Source organism: Polypterus senegalus, chromosome 16, assembly GCF_016835505.1.
Source record: "Polypterus senegalus isolate Bchr_013 chromosome 16, ASM1683550v1, whole genome shotgun sequence".
Classification (NCBI taxonomy): Eukaryota; Metazoa; Chordata; class Cladistia; order Polypteriformes; family Polypteridae; genus Polypterus; species Polypterus senegalus.
The window spans coordinates 102893293-102910226 of NC_053169.1; the positions used below are offsets into that span (position 1 = coordinate 102893293).

Consider the following 16934-nt stretch of genomic DNA (forward strand, 5'->3'; position numbering starts at 1 on the left):
CATCAGAGATGGAGCAGCAAGTAGAGGCCTTTAGCCGACAGGAGGAATTCAATGAATCTGAATAACTCAAAATGAAACTGACTGATAAGTCTTGGCAAGGAGTCGGTGAACGGTGCGGCGATTACTGGAGCAGCGGCCCGTGGCACTTACCGATGCCCCCTGTGGTTAATTGCGTGATCCGTTTTTCGTCTCTTGGACACACTTGGCCTGGCTTGGGTGGGCAGTCCCCCTTTTTCTTAGTTGAAGGATGAGATTTTTTTGCAAAAAATTAAAATTTAAAATATATTATTTAAAAAATATTGCTACCAATATGAATGTATTTTCAAATATATTACTTTAAAGTTTAATACAATATACAGTATTATACAGTAGATTCTTGCAGTAGAATGAAATATATTGCAAACTATTTATTTTTAAGTATATGTTGTGGATGCTAGGGGTCACTGTTGCCCCATTGAACCCACCAGACAGACGTCCAAGACACACGTTTAAAAAACCAAGAATAATTTCTTTAATAATATTCTTCAATAAATTGCACAAAGCACCGCACACTCCACATTTCTTCCAATAATCAATAATAAACACAATCCTCCACTCCCAGCAGCTGTTACACTCCCTCCCAACTCCGGCTCAATCTGCTGGGTTTCCCATTGTCCTTTAAATAGTTCATGACCCAGAAGTATTCCTTCTCCGGGGTCAAACGCCACATCCTCCTTCCTTAAATATCCCAGAAGTACTGCAGGGAACCGGCCTTGTGACTTCGAAGTACTTCCGTGTTGGTGTAGCAATAATAGTCCCCAGGTTCTTGGTGAACTCCCCCTGACGTCACCCCCAGCATCCAACAGGGCTGAAGAAATGGACTCCATGTCCCATGCTGCCCTGAGTGAATCTGGGGAAGCATTTCTGTCCAGGGGAGCTGCCATCCAGTGTCCGGGGGGATGCAGTACCCTGAAAAGGCTGCTCCTCTTTCTTTTCTCTGTTGAGGGACGTCCCGGCCAGACTGAAATGCCAGCCGTCCATCACAATGTATATTTGTGAATTTTGCAATATGTTTTCCAAAATATAAAAATCTACTTCTGTAATAGTGGGAATAAAATACACTAAAGCATCTCTCTCTCTCGCTATATATAATACATATATATTTAAATATAAAACAAATCCAACATCTGTCTGTCCGTCTGTCTGTTTATCCACTTCAGTGCATTAAGTATTATAGTTTGGTTCCGGTACCGAGTTATTCACGTGATTCCGAGAGAGCGGCTGTGGGCTGAGGGGAGGGGAAGGCAGGACCTCAGGAGTAGGGAGCCAGGCGTGGGGGGGGGAGCCTTGGCATTCCTCACTCGCCCTCCATTCGAGTCGCTCAACCAGCAGCCACGTTTTGGAGCACACCTTACCTCCACTTAGCTGGCGATACCCGTTAATTCTGTTATGGAGTAACGTTTGACATTTTTGAGAGAAACATCAGAGCTACGTGTGTTTTAGGGGGTTGCTGCTGATTGATTTCATGTTTTTTTCTCACCTCACCACACGGGGGAAGGCTGAGCACAATCAGACACAGTGGTAACATCTATTGATTTTTAAAGTTTGTCCTGCCATGGTGGACAGCTAATATATTACAACATATTTTAGATATACTGTCCATTCTTGTTATAATGTACTACACTAGATAGGTTAGAGGATTTAGATATCTCAATATATTTCAGTATATAATTGTTTTTATTCTCCACAATCGACAGTATGTGTTCTCTTCTCTAGAAGCTAAGGTTGAAGAGATTTACCGTACATGTCACACATCGGTAGGACTGTAACCTTCTTCATTTTCCCTGTCGATCATCAAAGACCTCGCTCTTGCAGCCAATGTTTTAGCGTTTTATCCTCTGTGTGTGCCAATAAACACAAACTATCAATGAACTTTCAGAAAGTTAGAATTAAAGGTAATGTACATTCCATGTCTTCTACACAAATATGCTTGTTTAAATATAAGGGAAATTTTTGTTTGATCATATTCTAAATATAAGCTTAAAAACAGATATTTGAACTACACATATTTGACATTATATGGCGAGATATGTCTACATATTTGTTTCAGATATATTCCAATATATTTTAATGTTCAGAGGTAAACTCGGCTTTGACTTCTCTCTGATTTGCAATTTTCTGCATTTTATCTCCACTTACTGTAGATATTCAATAAATGTAAACTTTTGAAAGTAGAACCCTTTACTGATGGAACAGAATATATACATTTTAAATACAGAATTCAAAAACTTCCAAAGCAGATTTTTTTTTGGCCATCTCACTGTTTTGCTTATTGCTCAAATTCACCTCCTGTTAGTTTTGTAGATAAGATGCATTTTCGCACTAATTGAGATTTGTAGAAGCACAGCCATCACCATACAGGTCTGAACCCCACTCGCAGCGCCAGCTGTCACAGTTTAATCACTGAGCCAGTCCAGGATGAGAAGAATACCGTTGTTGACAAGCCACTTGGTACATGAAAAGATACAACTGACTTACCGATGCTGGTAACACTTCTTAAATACGCCGGTCAATCACAGAAGTACGCCATTGGTTTCAGTTCTCATGTCCTTTGCTTGTTTCAGATAATCAGGACCCTTGGAGTCAGGATTCTGCTAGATGAGATGGCACTGGTTCTCCTATCCATGCTTGTCTTTGGAGGGAAGTTGTTGCGGGACCGGGTCACAGATCAGTAGGCTTAATTAAAATGCTCCCTAAGGGTGCTAAAGGCAAACGCTAACGGTGATTCAGTATAAATGATACATAATCAATTTGTGAAATCATATTTACCAGTAAGAATGAACTTTCACACTCTCAATGATTAGCATCTCACCACTAGATAGCTCAAGAGGAACTGCGAGATCCGATTTGTTGGACCCGGCCAGGTTATGGTGAAGCTGACATATACAAGGCCAGAATCTCGCAGTTGGCTCACACAAAGAATTTTATGTTTCTGTCATGAGTTAACATTTTTTCTTCCAGAGAAAAATACATTTTTATTGTGTGTTTTGCACTTAATTAGTGCATTAAAAGAACACCCTGATTTTCCAAAGACGTCTAGAGCAAACTGACCTATCGTCACTGTGGCAGTCACCAATTTCATGAATTCCAACCGCTGTCCTCCATGCTAGGGCCGCCATCAGCCCCTCTGACCAAGTGTCTCACCTTACGCTCGGTCCTTCCAGCTTCATGCCTTTTCGTTGGAGTAATTGAGCCCTTTCATTCACTCCCTCCATACTTTTTCAGACTCACTAAGCCCGTGTGGGACTTCATTTAAAACCTGCCTCGATATCAGCCTGGAGTGACTACGCTTGGCCAAAGCAGCCCCTCAATTTCCTGCCACTTCTGTCGGTCAGCCAGCTGTCAGTGTCAATGGAAGGCTGAGGGATTCTTGTGGATCACAAGATGAGCGCTTTTGAATCTTAATATTTCTTTACATAAACACTTGTAGGAAAATAAATTTAACAAGGTGGTCCTCGGTCCAGAATCCTTTGAGAGCCACTGGCTTAAATGGCCTTGGGTCTCATTCTGAAAGCCCAGTCTGTCCCAAAAGCCACTTTGGCACCCACGATGACCACAATGTTGGCAGCCTGTTAGCCAAGGTTTCCAGGACCCTTGAACTTTGTCATTCCAGCTGACTGTGGACCCTCCAGAGGTTTACTTTCTCCACTGATGCTATCGACTGAGTTTTTCTTTTCCTGGCCACAGTTCAGCAACAAATGAATGGCCAGATACTCTGCCAGACTCCATTTATGTTGCTCCATTTTGAACCATGTTGCTTTCCTGTCTGTTTCCTCACATCCGCGCCTTTATGTCATTAGGCATTTCTGTCTACTGGAGAACTTGTCACAACGCTCGGTGAAAGGTACCATACACAAATAAACTGAATTGAGAACTCAACTGAATAGGTGTCACACTCTGCTTGTCACCCTCAAAATGATAAAATAGAAAGCCTGGACAACTTAAAGGAGTGAGAATAATTGAAAAGAGAACTGGCAGGACCAGCAGGGAGGACTTCACCAACTTCAGAGAATCCACTAACAACTTGAGGACTATGTGAACTGTGACATACTAGAGACGGGATGGCCTTGACAATAGAAGGGTGGAATGAGTTTGTCTCTTGGACCACAATAAGTGGCAGCAACTGTCTAGCAGGTCTTTGGTGTAAACACACACAGGGCTGCACGGGAGTCGTTGTTCTGTTTGGGAGCCACCGGGGGAGCTGATGGGAGAAGCTGTACCCAGTTTAAGGAGACACTGCCTCCCCAGGAGTGCTTCCTGAATGCAACGTGGTGGCACAGGAATTACTCTTGGGCCCACCGTAAAGGAGCCTGCTTCACTTCTCCTGGTGCAGCTGATGTTGTGTATGAAGGAAGAACAAAGCTTGCTGGGAGGAATGGAGGGGAAAAGACCAAGGAGAGGTTTATTGTAACAAATAGTGGTGAAAAAAAGTAAGATTACTTGTAAAAATTATCGTGGTAATAAAAAGCCTTTACTTGTACCAGAAATTGTGTGTGGAGTTTGGGGTGCTGCTGTGCCCCCTACTGGCCACAATTAATAGACTGGTGGAAAACAAAATCATAAATCCATCCATTAACCAACCCACTATAGCCTAACTATAGGGTCACGGAGGTCTGCTATAGCCAATCCCAGCCAATTCAGGGCACAAGGCAGGAAACAAGACAGGGTGCCAGCCCACCGCAGGGCACCCACACACTAGGGACAATTTAGGATCACCAATGCACCTAACCTGCATGTCTTTGGACTGTGACAGGAAACCCACGTAGACACGGGGAGAACATGCAAACTCCACGCAGGGAGGACCCGGGAAGCGAACCAGGGTCTCCTAATTGTGAAGCAGCAGCACTACCCACCGCGGCACCGTGCCACCCTCAGAATCATAAAATATCAGGAAAACTTTTTTTTTTTTCCAAGCTAACCCAAGATGGTCCTTCCTTTTTATGAAACAAAAAAATGTTTTGAATCCAAATTGCACGGGATTATAAAGATGGCGTCCTACGCTTGCATAATACTGACGAACACTAGAGTGAAAAATCACGATTAAGAAATGAAGTGAATGAGCAGGATAGTTAATAACACAAAAAATGAAACAGAAAGGGTTAAAAAGACACTATGTAAGCAGAAGAAGAGCTGGGGCACCAATGTCACCGACTTCCTGGTCCTTCATTCTGAACATCCTTGTGATGTCAGAACAGGCAGCACCCATAAACAACACAGAAGAGAGATGGAGAAAATCAAACTTCAGATAGGAATTCCTTCAGTTGAAAAAAGAAAAAACAACTCCCCCGAAAAGGCACAAGAAATTAATAAAAAACACACACCAACCCTAAATCATCCCACACCGACTTTAGTGCCTCTCGAGTCCCACAGAGAAACTCTTTCCCTCTGTCTGTGTCCCCTCTTCATGCATTTTAGGGTTGGCCTCACCCATTCTGTCACCAAACCCTAACCCTAACCCGTTACAGCACATTGTTTTATGGCGACTGTAGGGGACAAGCATACGGTGTGTGACTTACGCTATAACGTATATCAAACCTTAACGTTGGAAACATCGATAAAAGAGCGAGAGATGGCGAGAGCGAGAGAGTTCCAGCCAGGGACCCCTTGTCGTTGATCCTTCTCTTTCTCTCTACCGTATTAAAGTTTTGTGCAGCATGTCCCCCACTTTGAGTGTCATTCCTGTTAGCTTTCTGGGTGAATCTGTACAGCACATTGAGCCCCCCGGTGGAGTGACAGGTCTCTTGTTGTTTGTCGCACCTCCCATCCCAAAGTGTTTTACAGACCCGGCTTAGTTAACACGGGAGCCATGACTGCTGGGGAGACTTGTAAGGGATGATTGGCAGACTCATTGAAGGGAGCACAGCAGACTAACTTAACTTCACCTGGAGAGTGCCCACTGTCTTAGCTGCTGGACCACAATGCCTGGGCACGAGTGCCAACAACATATCTGCACAATGTGCCCACTTCTCCAAAAAGGCCCTGCCCTGAGTGCTCGTGGCTGGGAGAGGAACTGGCGTCTTGCCTTCTGGGACAGGCTGCAGAACCATTACGGGATGTTGGAATCAATTACAATCACTAAATAGTTTTAAGAAATACCTTTTATAGGGTGAGGGTCATTTATGATTGACACATCATTCTATGGATTCATCGGTTTTTGGCATCTTCTGGCATTTCATTGGGTAAAGTGGGTGAACTTTCTGCTTGGACTCAAAACTCTGAGTGTGCATTTGAAAGAATCGCTGCAACACTCAGGTGTCTTGTGCTTCACATCAGTGTGAGAAATTGGGAGAAAAAAAGAAGTGGGCTTGGGGTCACGAAAGTGGTCAGCGTGCAGAAGCAGGAAGAAAAAGCACAAGACAGGCACGTGAGCTCAAGGAACAGCACAAGTCACCAGCCTGAAACTCCCAGGGGGGTCTTTAACTGGACTTAAAGATTAGCCCTCTTCTCAGGGAAAAACGGGAGCCAGCGGAAGGAAATAAATCCAAAATATTCATAACCACCTTGGAGCGATTATGCCAGACAAACGCGTAGAGCACACATTCTGTAAAGTGACTACAGGGGATCCGTAATCCACAGTTGTTGTGCAATTAATGTTTTTAATTATCCCCAAAGACATCTGGATTGTATTGGCTTCCCAGGGGAACGTGGTGGCTGTTTGTGTGTTTTTGAAGAGGAGTTTAACTCTACTCGGCAAAACAAACAGAGCATGTCATTAAACAAACAGAAATGAAAAGCCGACAACTTTTTACCAGCCAGCCGCGTGAAGATACTTGAAAAAAAAAAAAATGGAGCAAAAGTCCAGAAATCATTGTGTCAGGAACCATTGGGGGGGAACGGGGGGGGTGTAAGAAAGACATCATTTAGTGTCGATTTACATATGGCTAGAAAAAGAGAGTGAGGCAAACTGATAGAGACAGGGACGAGTGCACAAATTGTCAAAAAGGCACTATATAATCATAGATAGATAGATAGATAGATAGATAGATAGATAGATAGATAGATAGATAGATAGATAGACATGAAAGTCACTATATAAGATAGATAGATAGATAGATAGATAGATAGATAGATAGATAGATAGATAGATAGATAGATAGACATGAAAGTCACTATATAAGATAGATAGATAGATAGATAGATAGATAGATAGATAGATAGATAGATAGATAGATAGATAGATAGATAGATAGATAGATAGATAGATAGATAGATAGACATGAAAGAGGCTATATAAGCTAGGTGGGCAGATATGAATGATGCTATTGAAGATAAGTAGAGATATAAAGTAGCCCTGATTACATTCTGCTCCTTATAATAAAATTTTATAAATACATTATTGTAAGGAACACAAACTGTTAGACACCCTGATTCCAACAACACCAGTTATAATCTCACAGGCAACTAATGAACTATATAATAGAACTCAGACAGAGAGTTAGATGTCAAAGGTGCTATATACAGTAAGGTGGGCAGGTAGATATGAACGGTCCTGTATAAGGTAGATATGGAAATGGCTATATAAGAAAAACAGAGACATAAAAAATAGTGCTAATTATATTCTGCTTCTTATAATAAATTGCTAAATGTAAACAATTATAAGGGACAAAATGTTACTAAATCTGTTTTCTGACAATATTAGTTAAATCTTACTAGATAGAGAAAAAATGGACAATATATAAAAGAACTCTGCAAGACAAATAATAAATAAAGTATTGTAAAGGAAAAAAATATTATCAGATGTCTTTTCCAACAGTACTAGTACTATAAATCTCATTGTATGGACATTAAATATACTCTATAGTATATAAAGAAACTCTTTAAGATATACTGTATAGATAGATATTTAGGGCAGTTGGCAGGATTAGATAGATAGAAAGATAGATATGAAAAGCACCATATAATATACACACATATATATATATAAACACCACACATTAATTCAAATAATTATCCATGTTAAATAAATAGATACATTTTTACCAAGAAAGAAAACAGTTCATAATTAGTTTACTCCATCACTACTCTCTCCGTACACTCCTGATAGATAGATAGATAGATAGATAGATAGATAGATAGATAGGCAGATATATAGATAGATAGATATGAAAGATATAGATAGATAGATAGATAGATAGATAGATAGATAGATAGATAGATATAATAGATAGATAGATAGATAGATAGATAGATAGATAGATAGATAGATAGATAGATAGATAGATAGATAGATAGATAGATAGATAGATAGATGTCAAATTCTAAACTTTGTTTAATTAATCAATCGCCCGCACGCCTCTTCACGCGCACCGAGTCATGTCAGTTTCTCACTTCTTCATTTTCGTTTCATTTTAAAAGACAGAAGTCAAGAAAGAAAGGTCGGAAGTTTCTGAAGTTCCTTTGAGAACCCGACACCCCTCAAACACAAAGCCATCACTTGTTGTTGCTCTCGATTTTAATTTTTTTGTGTATTTATTTCTTTTCCGAAGTTTGTTTGGTTTTTTGTTTTTTTTTTCGTTTTCTGGGGCCCTTCCAAGTCGCCCTCCTAAAACTCACCGCTTGGACACCTAATGTAACGCCCAGGACAGCACATTAAAGTGGAAACGAGAAGCTGCGCAGTCCCGGCAGCCTGAAGGAGGAGACGACCGCCGAAAGAGGAGTCGCCGTGAAGCGCGGAAAGTGAAAAGTTGAAGTCGACTTTAAGCGAAAAGAGGTTTCTGATTTCCCGTTTGAATTTTCATTTACTGCACGCCGAAACAAAGAATTAGCTCGCGGATCCCTTAAAGATATTTATACACTTGGTGATCTGGGAAAGATATGCCTAAATTATAAAATAAAATAAATAAGCGTGTAAATGAATGGTTTATAAAAGTGCAATTAATAATAATCCGAAACACGTCATTTACTATATTTTATACAGATTTTAATAAATTGATTCTAATAGATTTTTTATTAAAAGAAAATTCATTATTATTATTATTATTATTTTTATTATTGTTATTATTATTATTATTATTATTATTTTTATCATTGTTATTATTATTGCTGCTGTTGTTGTGTTTATTCCCGTAGTGACTGCATTACTGTCATCGTTTTCGCCCTCATTATGTTGTGCTCTGTCTGCTCCAGTATTCCAGAACTTCACTCGCGACTGCCTTTGCTGCTTTCTCGGCCCCCCAACTCCATGTTTTGTTAACCTTCTCTATGAACTCGTGCTCCGTGTTTCTATTACCTGTCGAATGTCTCCGCCAACTTGTTGCCAAGCGCGTTTAATTTCACGTTTAAACTGATTTTTTTTTTTTTTGTTGTTCAAATCGGGAATCCCAATCAAGGTGGTGATGCCAATTGACAGCACGTATGAATTATTGAAGGCCTGTCCATCTGGAATTTTGTGCGATAAGAGGTGTCCAGTGTTAATAAACAGGCTTCCTCTACACCTCGGCTCCGTCTTCCTTTTCTAAACAATCTTCCTTTAATGCCGTAATATGTTTTTCCATTTACTCAACAATCTCGCCTTTGGGGGTGATGCCGCCTGATGGCTCGCGTTTCAAAATAAGTCGGACACCTGTTTTGGAAAAGAAATTCCTGACACTAAAGTTCTGACTTCCTTCTAATTTTTTCGTCCTCGAAAACACTTCTTTGCGACATGGAAACTGCCGCCTGCATGACTCCGCTTTCCTTTTTGGCAGTCTGTACTCTGCTGAAAGAAAAACGGCAAAAATAAGAAAGGCATTAAGAATCAGAACGTTCATGTATTCATTTATTTATTTAACTTCGGTGACCACGGGGTTAGTTAGTATTTATTTATGTTGTAAAGAACGAGACGGAATCAAAAACGCGTTAAAAAGATATAGACTGGCTATTTTTATTATTTTGTAATCATTCAATAAACGAGATTGGGAAAAGTAGCAGGAGTACAGAATTAAAAACCAGGCTGCTACCGGGCACGTGAAACTGATCATAAAAAAAGCTTACAGGGGACGGGATGTTCGGTTTCAATCGGCTGCTAACGAGCTGGAACGACGGCTTGTTACCCGAGTTTAGCGGATGCGTTCGTTTCTTCGGGTTGCCGGTGGGATTGGACACAAAACCGAACGCGACAAGCACCGCGACGGAGGCAATTAAAGAAAATAAAGGGAATGATATTGTGCGTAATAATAATAATAATAATAATAATAATAATAATAATAATAATAATGTGATTATGTCTGTGTATTGGACGGTGCGGAAAGCTGTTTACAAGAACTGCAGGGACAATCAAAGATGACAGATCCTGTGGTCCTGTTGGACTGGTCATCATGTTTTCCATGGGAGTAGATGGGCTGCAAATAACCCTTCTTATACAAATGAACAGCACAAGGCACGTACTTTACATGTACTGACAATAAATCAAAGATTGGTGTGGAGTTAGAAACACGGCAGTCATTATCCGGCCACAGGTGAGGTTGTGCAAGATGAAGGCCGACTACCTTCATTTCGCACTCGTTACAAAATAAATAAGTCAATAAATGACAACAAAGAAGTTGAAGTTGAGCGATCTGTGTATCCAGCACATCGGGACTCCACACCAGTCACTACACACGGTCGGGGGAAACGTAACCAAAAGAAGCCAAAGTGCCGTCACTGGAGTGAAGAGCCGTGACAGGCGCTCGATGTCAAAGCCGCACAGCACTTGTAGTGAACGACTTCGTTTCCTTACCTTAAAGCGACACGAGCGTCTTCTATTGGCTCTTTCTGTTCCTGCTTAAAAGGTCACCACTACAAACAGCTGACATTTTGCAGACTCTCTACCTTCAAGTACGAGGCGTGGTCACCGCAGGTACCGACATCGCGCTGTCTTCTGTTTTGATGCTGGAGGGCTCGTCCCGCCCGCAACAGAAATTACTGGTCGAAAGCGCACTTCCCTTTTCGTTAATTTACTTTTCTTTACAAATTAAAATAATAAAGAGGGGACCGTGTGTGTGTGTGTGTGTGTGTGTGTGTGTGCAGGCCTGGGGGAGGGGGTGTTGTTGGCGAACCACCAAAGCTGAAGTGTCGAGAGATTTAATTAAAAGTAGGTAACAAAGTAGGCGCTCATATTCCATAATTATAACAAATAGCTGAAGAGTGCGCTCGGGCTCCGGCAGTGCAATTTTCAACAGAAGGTGCCGTAACGACGACAACAACAACAATAATAATAATAATAATAATAATAATAATAATAATAATAATAATAATAATAATACATAGCCCCGTACCCAGAAAATAAATAAAAATAAAAAACGGCCCGTGAGAATGGCTGTATGGATACAAATACAACTAATAATCATCGACGCACACATATTGGACGGACTCCGCGGCGCTCCTCGTGTGCTAACACAGCAAAGTGTCAAATAATACGAGTTTTGGGCGTCCCGGTGTTACACACCAATTCTTTTCATGTGCCTATTCTGATGCTCTCCATCAATGTGTCCGAAATGAGACCTCATCAGTTTCGCCATTGAGCGACTCCTGCTCGTCCAACGGAATGAGCCTCGCATTCCAACTCAAAGCAAACAAAACGAGCCGCTGTGCTCACGAGATCTGCTTAAACGTCCCCAAAATTTAATATAAAATATGGACAGGAATATTTATTTCTGCTACTCAAAGAAGTACTCATCTTTCTCTCTCGTGGTTTTAAATACATAGAATGAACAAATAAGTAACGTTCAAAGGACATTTCAAGTTTTCTATTTAAACTGTTAACGAATAAACGGAGAGGCTAAACGTCACGTAAGGTTTGCTTACTTAAAATACGAAGACAGGAGACATGACTGCCGTGTTCGAGAAGAGCCTTTTAGAAAAACGTCGTTTGGTTTGATCGGCAGATGTACACGAGCGACCTTAACTGAAGCCACACGCCGGCCAGGAGTAATCGCGTCTCGGGCCACTCAGCGTGAGCTGCACCGGGGAAGGCAGCTTTAGGGAAAGAGGCGGGTATTTAATTTAATTTAATTTAATTTAATTTTATTTTATTTTATTTTAATTCTCCAACGTAAAGTGCACTAGTATACAATACACATGCATGTAGAGAAGTACACTTCTAGGGGCCTAATATTAAGAGTTCACACACTTTCAAGGTTATTAGTTTGCTAAGCTGTCGGATATCGGAATACATTTTTACAAAACTGAACGAGACACACAGACGGTGTTGGTACGTCAAACTGGTAAATGTGCTACATGTGCTCGTCTTCCAGAAAGAGAAGTAGTGACGGCAGGTCTATTTAACATCAATGGCCAATCCTTTTGGATCTATCTATCTATCTATCTATCTATCTATCTATCTATCTATCTATCTATCTATCTATCTATCTATCTATCTATCTATCTATCTATCTATCTATCTCATTTTACAATTTCTATCATTCCGTCTATGATATACTGCCTTTCACGTCTATCTTTTTTCTAATATAGTGCCTTTTATGCCTGTTCATTTTATACAGCATGGCGACCCTTTTATATGTTTATTGTTATTTCTGTTATATACTGTCATAATATCTGTTTATGATTAATTACCTTTTAGCATCTTTATTATTACTCTGTCTGTCAAAGTGTGTTACTGATAACTGCTTTTCTATTTCTTTATTATCTATAGTGTGTTTCCTCTCAATCTGCATTTGCACATTACCATTTATATCCATATACTTAATTTATATGGTGTATTTCATATCTATCTATTTTAAGTAGTGCCTTTCATATCCTGCATGTACTATATGTACAATATTTGCATTTTATTGTGTTTTTCACATCAATTATATAGTGCCCTCCATGGCCATGTAATGAAATGTATCATTAGGGTTATTACTGGGACTGCTGAAAAAGGATTGGCATAAAATTTAGGCTCCTTATAATAAAGGATCCCAAGTTAATCAAATCAGCACCACATTTTCTTTCTTTCTTTCTTTCTTTCTTTCTTTCTTTCTTTCTTTCTTTCTTTCTTTCTTTCTTTCTTTCTTTCTTTCTTTCTTTCTTTCTCATCTTTTACACTTATTAATTTATAATATGCTTCACATTTATCTATCATGATATAATGCGTTCACATCCACCTATGGTATAGATCTATCTATCTATCTATCTATCTATCTATCTATCTATCTATCTATCTATCTATCATATAGTGCCTTTTATATCTATCTATCTATCTATCTATCTATCTATCATATAGTGCCTTTCATATCTATCTATCTATCTATCTATCTATCTATCTATCTATCTATCTATCTATCTATCTATCATATAGTGCCTTTCATATCTATCTATCTATCTATCTATCTATCTATCTATCTATCTATCTATCTGTCTAATCCTGCCAACTACGCTATCTATCTATCTATCCAATATAGTGCCTTTCCTTTTTATCTATCTATAGTAATAAATTTATTTAAATAATAACTGCACTGCTTAGATTACAAGGCATGCTGCCTTTCAAAACAATTCACCTGAACAAACACCCCTGGAAATATCAGAGTATGCGTGTTTATTATTATTATTATTATTATTATTATTATTATTTTTTTTATTCAGTTGCCGTCCCCGTTTTACGCTCAGCTGTCCCGCCTGTCCCCATCCAAGTTTTCTCTCGTTTCCTTTGGCCAGTTTTCGCCTCCCCTTGCATTTCTTCTCCCGGCCGAAGCTGCTGGCCCGCGCCCGTCGCCTGTCATCGCACGTGCAGTTTACATGAAGAAGTCATATCAGAGGAGGACGATTCTTTCCGGATGAGGTGACATTCCCCACTCTGACCTTGTATTATAATTTCTAGTTAGTTGTATTTCAAATGTGTCTTTTGAATCTTCTTACGGACTCGTCGCTTTGCTCTAAATGTAACTTTTTTCGTTGAAGAGGTTTATCTGTTCCTCTTTCTTTAATGCGTAAATGTACATCAGTTACAAAAGAGAAAAGAAAACGAATTAAAAGAGAACGAGAAAATGGGCGATGACAAACGATAAAGACCAAACGATGATAGAAAAGACAGGTTCATTTGGCGAGGTCTCGTAAAGCTCGTCTTAGGTGCGGTGCCATTCGGACATTTCGGGGCCGAGACGGCTATCCAGAAGCCCCAGGGTGCTCCATTTACTGTCATAAATTGTGGTCAACAAAACACACGCACAGGAGTCGCGAGGGATTAAACCTCCAGCTGGGTCAAGACGGACCTCGGATGACGGCGCCCAAACCCGCACCCCCCTCACACCCAGTCCGGTCCAGTCCAGTTTAGTCCAGCTGGGGTTTCAGATTCCGAGGGCGTCCTCTCTTCCCATTTCACTGGACCCCTTTGGCGCACATTTACATACTCTTCAGTCTTGGGAAGGTTGAAGAAAACAGAAGGGTAAAATGGACTTTTTCTATTGCACGGTTTGATAGAAGCAAACTAATCGATACAAATATACGAGACCGATTATTGTTTTTTTGCACATCTCCTGCGGAGAGCCGAGGAGATGCTCTCGGCCTCTACAGACCACACGCACTACCTACGCCTTTCTCATTTTTTTTTCGGCAAACTTCAGCATTTTGTATCCCATTAAATCCTCAGGCCGCTTCTTATTGGTAGGTGGGATTGTTACATCACGATGATTATGACGCGCCGTCTTCCTGTTTCCTTCAGCCGAGTCTTAAAGTGAATCTTGTTGGTGGGAGAGCGCAGCAACTCAGCTGAGCCCCGCTCGCCTCGCCTCTCCTCTCGCCGCCGAGACAGACAATTACAAGCCTCGGAAGGAGAGCGGCGCACAAGAGCCCAGCTCGGGTCGCGCATAGCGCTGCTGAGAAATTACAATATTCATCATCAGCGGCAGCGGCAGGCGGGCGGGCAGCCCCTCGCGCTCCTCTCTCTCTCTCTTCTCCATTTCAGGGGGAAAGAAGAAACGACGCACTTTTCTCTCATCCGCCGAGTAAGTAACCTTGTCCTCCGCTCTCGTGCTTTGTGAGCCTGCCCACCGGAGAAAGGGGCTATTTGTACTCTGATTTCTGCGCTTCGCTTGTCCGTTTTTGAAATGTAAAATGATGTTGGGAAGATCCGGTGGGGACGCGTTATTCTTCACCCTGCATGGATTGGACTAGCGAATAGATTTATTCCCGTAAAGTTACTGCTTGTATTCCCACCTTTAGTTTCTTTAACTTTGATCAGTTCCCACCGCGGTGTGTCTTAGAAATAACGTCTGAAAAACGCAAGGATTGCTGCGATTGCCGGTCGCGCTCCCCTCTCATCCTAGCATATGTTCTCTTTGTCTTTTCTGTAGACTTTGTTTCATCTGGTCAGGTGAAGCATTTGCTTGTCATTTGCATGTTTACTTCTGTATTATTGTTTTCCCTCGGTGACCCCGGAGTCCAATCTGCTTACATTTCTTTTCTCTTTCTTTTGGTGTCGCATGGGTTGCAGTTGTGTGACTCTTATACTAATCGTGCTGAACGCGACTCAACGGCTTTTGTACTCCGACTGGATGCGCTCGAAAGTTCGTAACGCAACTTTTTTTTTTTTTTTGCCAGCCCCTCTTATTATTATAGTAACAATTATTATTAATAACGACGTGGTTTGGTCTAAACTTGCAGGTGATTACCTATCTAATAACGAAAAGTGGATCGCGTGTTTGTTCTTTTACATGTTACGTCATATCATGCAGTCAGTGCGCAATCTGGTCAAACCAAATAAAGTTAAATAAACAAATAAATAAAAGATTTAATTTGCAAGCAGGGTATTTCGGTATAAACGCTCTCTCGTTAATTCGATGCCCATTTTTCCTCCCAGCTCTACTTTCACATTACTCGCACCTTTCTTTTCCCTGGACTTTAAGTTTGGGGCAGCCCATTTAAATGCCTCGCTACGGGAATTAAGCGACCCCACTGCGGAGAGATCACCCGAAAACACAAAATGTGGGAATCAAAAAATAAAAAAAAACAGGTCTTTGTAAGCCCAATGAAGAGGTTTGGAAGTTGGTGGCGCAGTGCGCATGCGTGCCGAGAGACAGGTGCGTCGTGTATGGACAGTGAGCGGGCGCGGGGGTGCGCACGCGCGTGCTCACTGTGGCTCTGTCTGAAAAGACAGGTGCGTCTCACTTTCTTTAGATCTCGTTACCACGGAGGGGATTGTCAGCACGACTTCATGCCAGCCTGAGAGGTCTTGTATTTTCGGCCCCTCCTGACACAATTGACACACATAAGGCGGCTCTTTCTTTTCCAGCTTGTGTGCAGCCGGTTGAAGTTGATTTTTCTTTCTTTTATTGAGCGGAATGGCCGCTTTGTTCAATTCAAAGAGTTTTCCTCCCAGGTAGAGACCTGCATTACATGTTGACATTGTTTTGTTGTCATTGTTTGTAGTGGGATTGTAATACTAATTTTACAAAATCAGAGAACAGAACGTAGCTTAATTGTTCATTTTATGATTAGGACCTTAAAATCCAAAAAACGTCTACTTGTCTAGTTTAATTTTTATAATGTACAACAGGTAGCACTTTTTAAACAGTTCAAGTAAGTCAGTTACTTGCTGTGCAGTTCATTTACTGCTTTTAGACGTGGCCGTACATTTCTTTCGCAGACTGTTTTTCGTTTGACCCTTTATTTCTAGCAGCGTGTGATTGACTTCTCAGTATTTTTAATGGCTGCTTGCTTGCTGCTCACAAACTGATTCGGATACTCGGTGTGAACGTTGACCTTTCACTGAAACTTAAAAATGAAGACGTGTTTGACAGAAATGAAAACTTGTTGGATTGAAATGTTTGCCAGGGCCAGAGCAGGGCAGGTCCATCTCCACTCTTCGCAATGCTGGCGCTTTACTGGCTGGTGTGGTTACTGGCAGCTCTGCTCGCTTATTGACAATGAAGCAGTTAATTCTGGGAAGGTGGGCTCCAAATTCGTGGACAAACTCTTCACTATACCAGGCAGAATATACTGAC

General features: G+C 41.0%; 1 protein-coding gene and 1 long non-coding RNA gene across 5 annotated transcripts in view; one reads left to right on the forward strand and one right to left on the reverse strand.

The window, feature by feature from the left end:
* Positions 1-8563: 8563 nt before the first annotated feature.
* The window catches only part of prox1a (prospero homeobox 1a), a 91500-nt gene continuing 83129 nt past the window's right edge, over positions 8564-16934 (forward strand). For 2 of the 4 annotated variants that reach the window (XM_039739141.1, XM_039739144.1), the window contains exon 1: positions 13958-14936. The gene's annotated coding sequence lies outside the window, so the exon portion shown is untranslated. Of the gene's footprint in view, positions 8750-13957; positions 14937-16113; positions 16310-16934 lie in introns of those variants that run through there. The other 2 variants (XM_039739142.1, XM_039739143.1) reach the window with 2 other exon arrangements.
* Positions 9327-11201, reverse strand: LOC120517045. Its single transcript, XR_005630970.1, has 2 exons — positions 10736-11201; positions 9327-9733 (listed from the first exon to the last, which is right to left on the reverse strand). It is a non-coding gene; the product is annotated as an uncharacterized LOC120517045 (long non-coding RNA).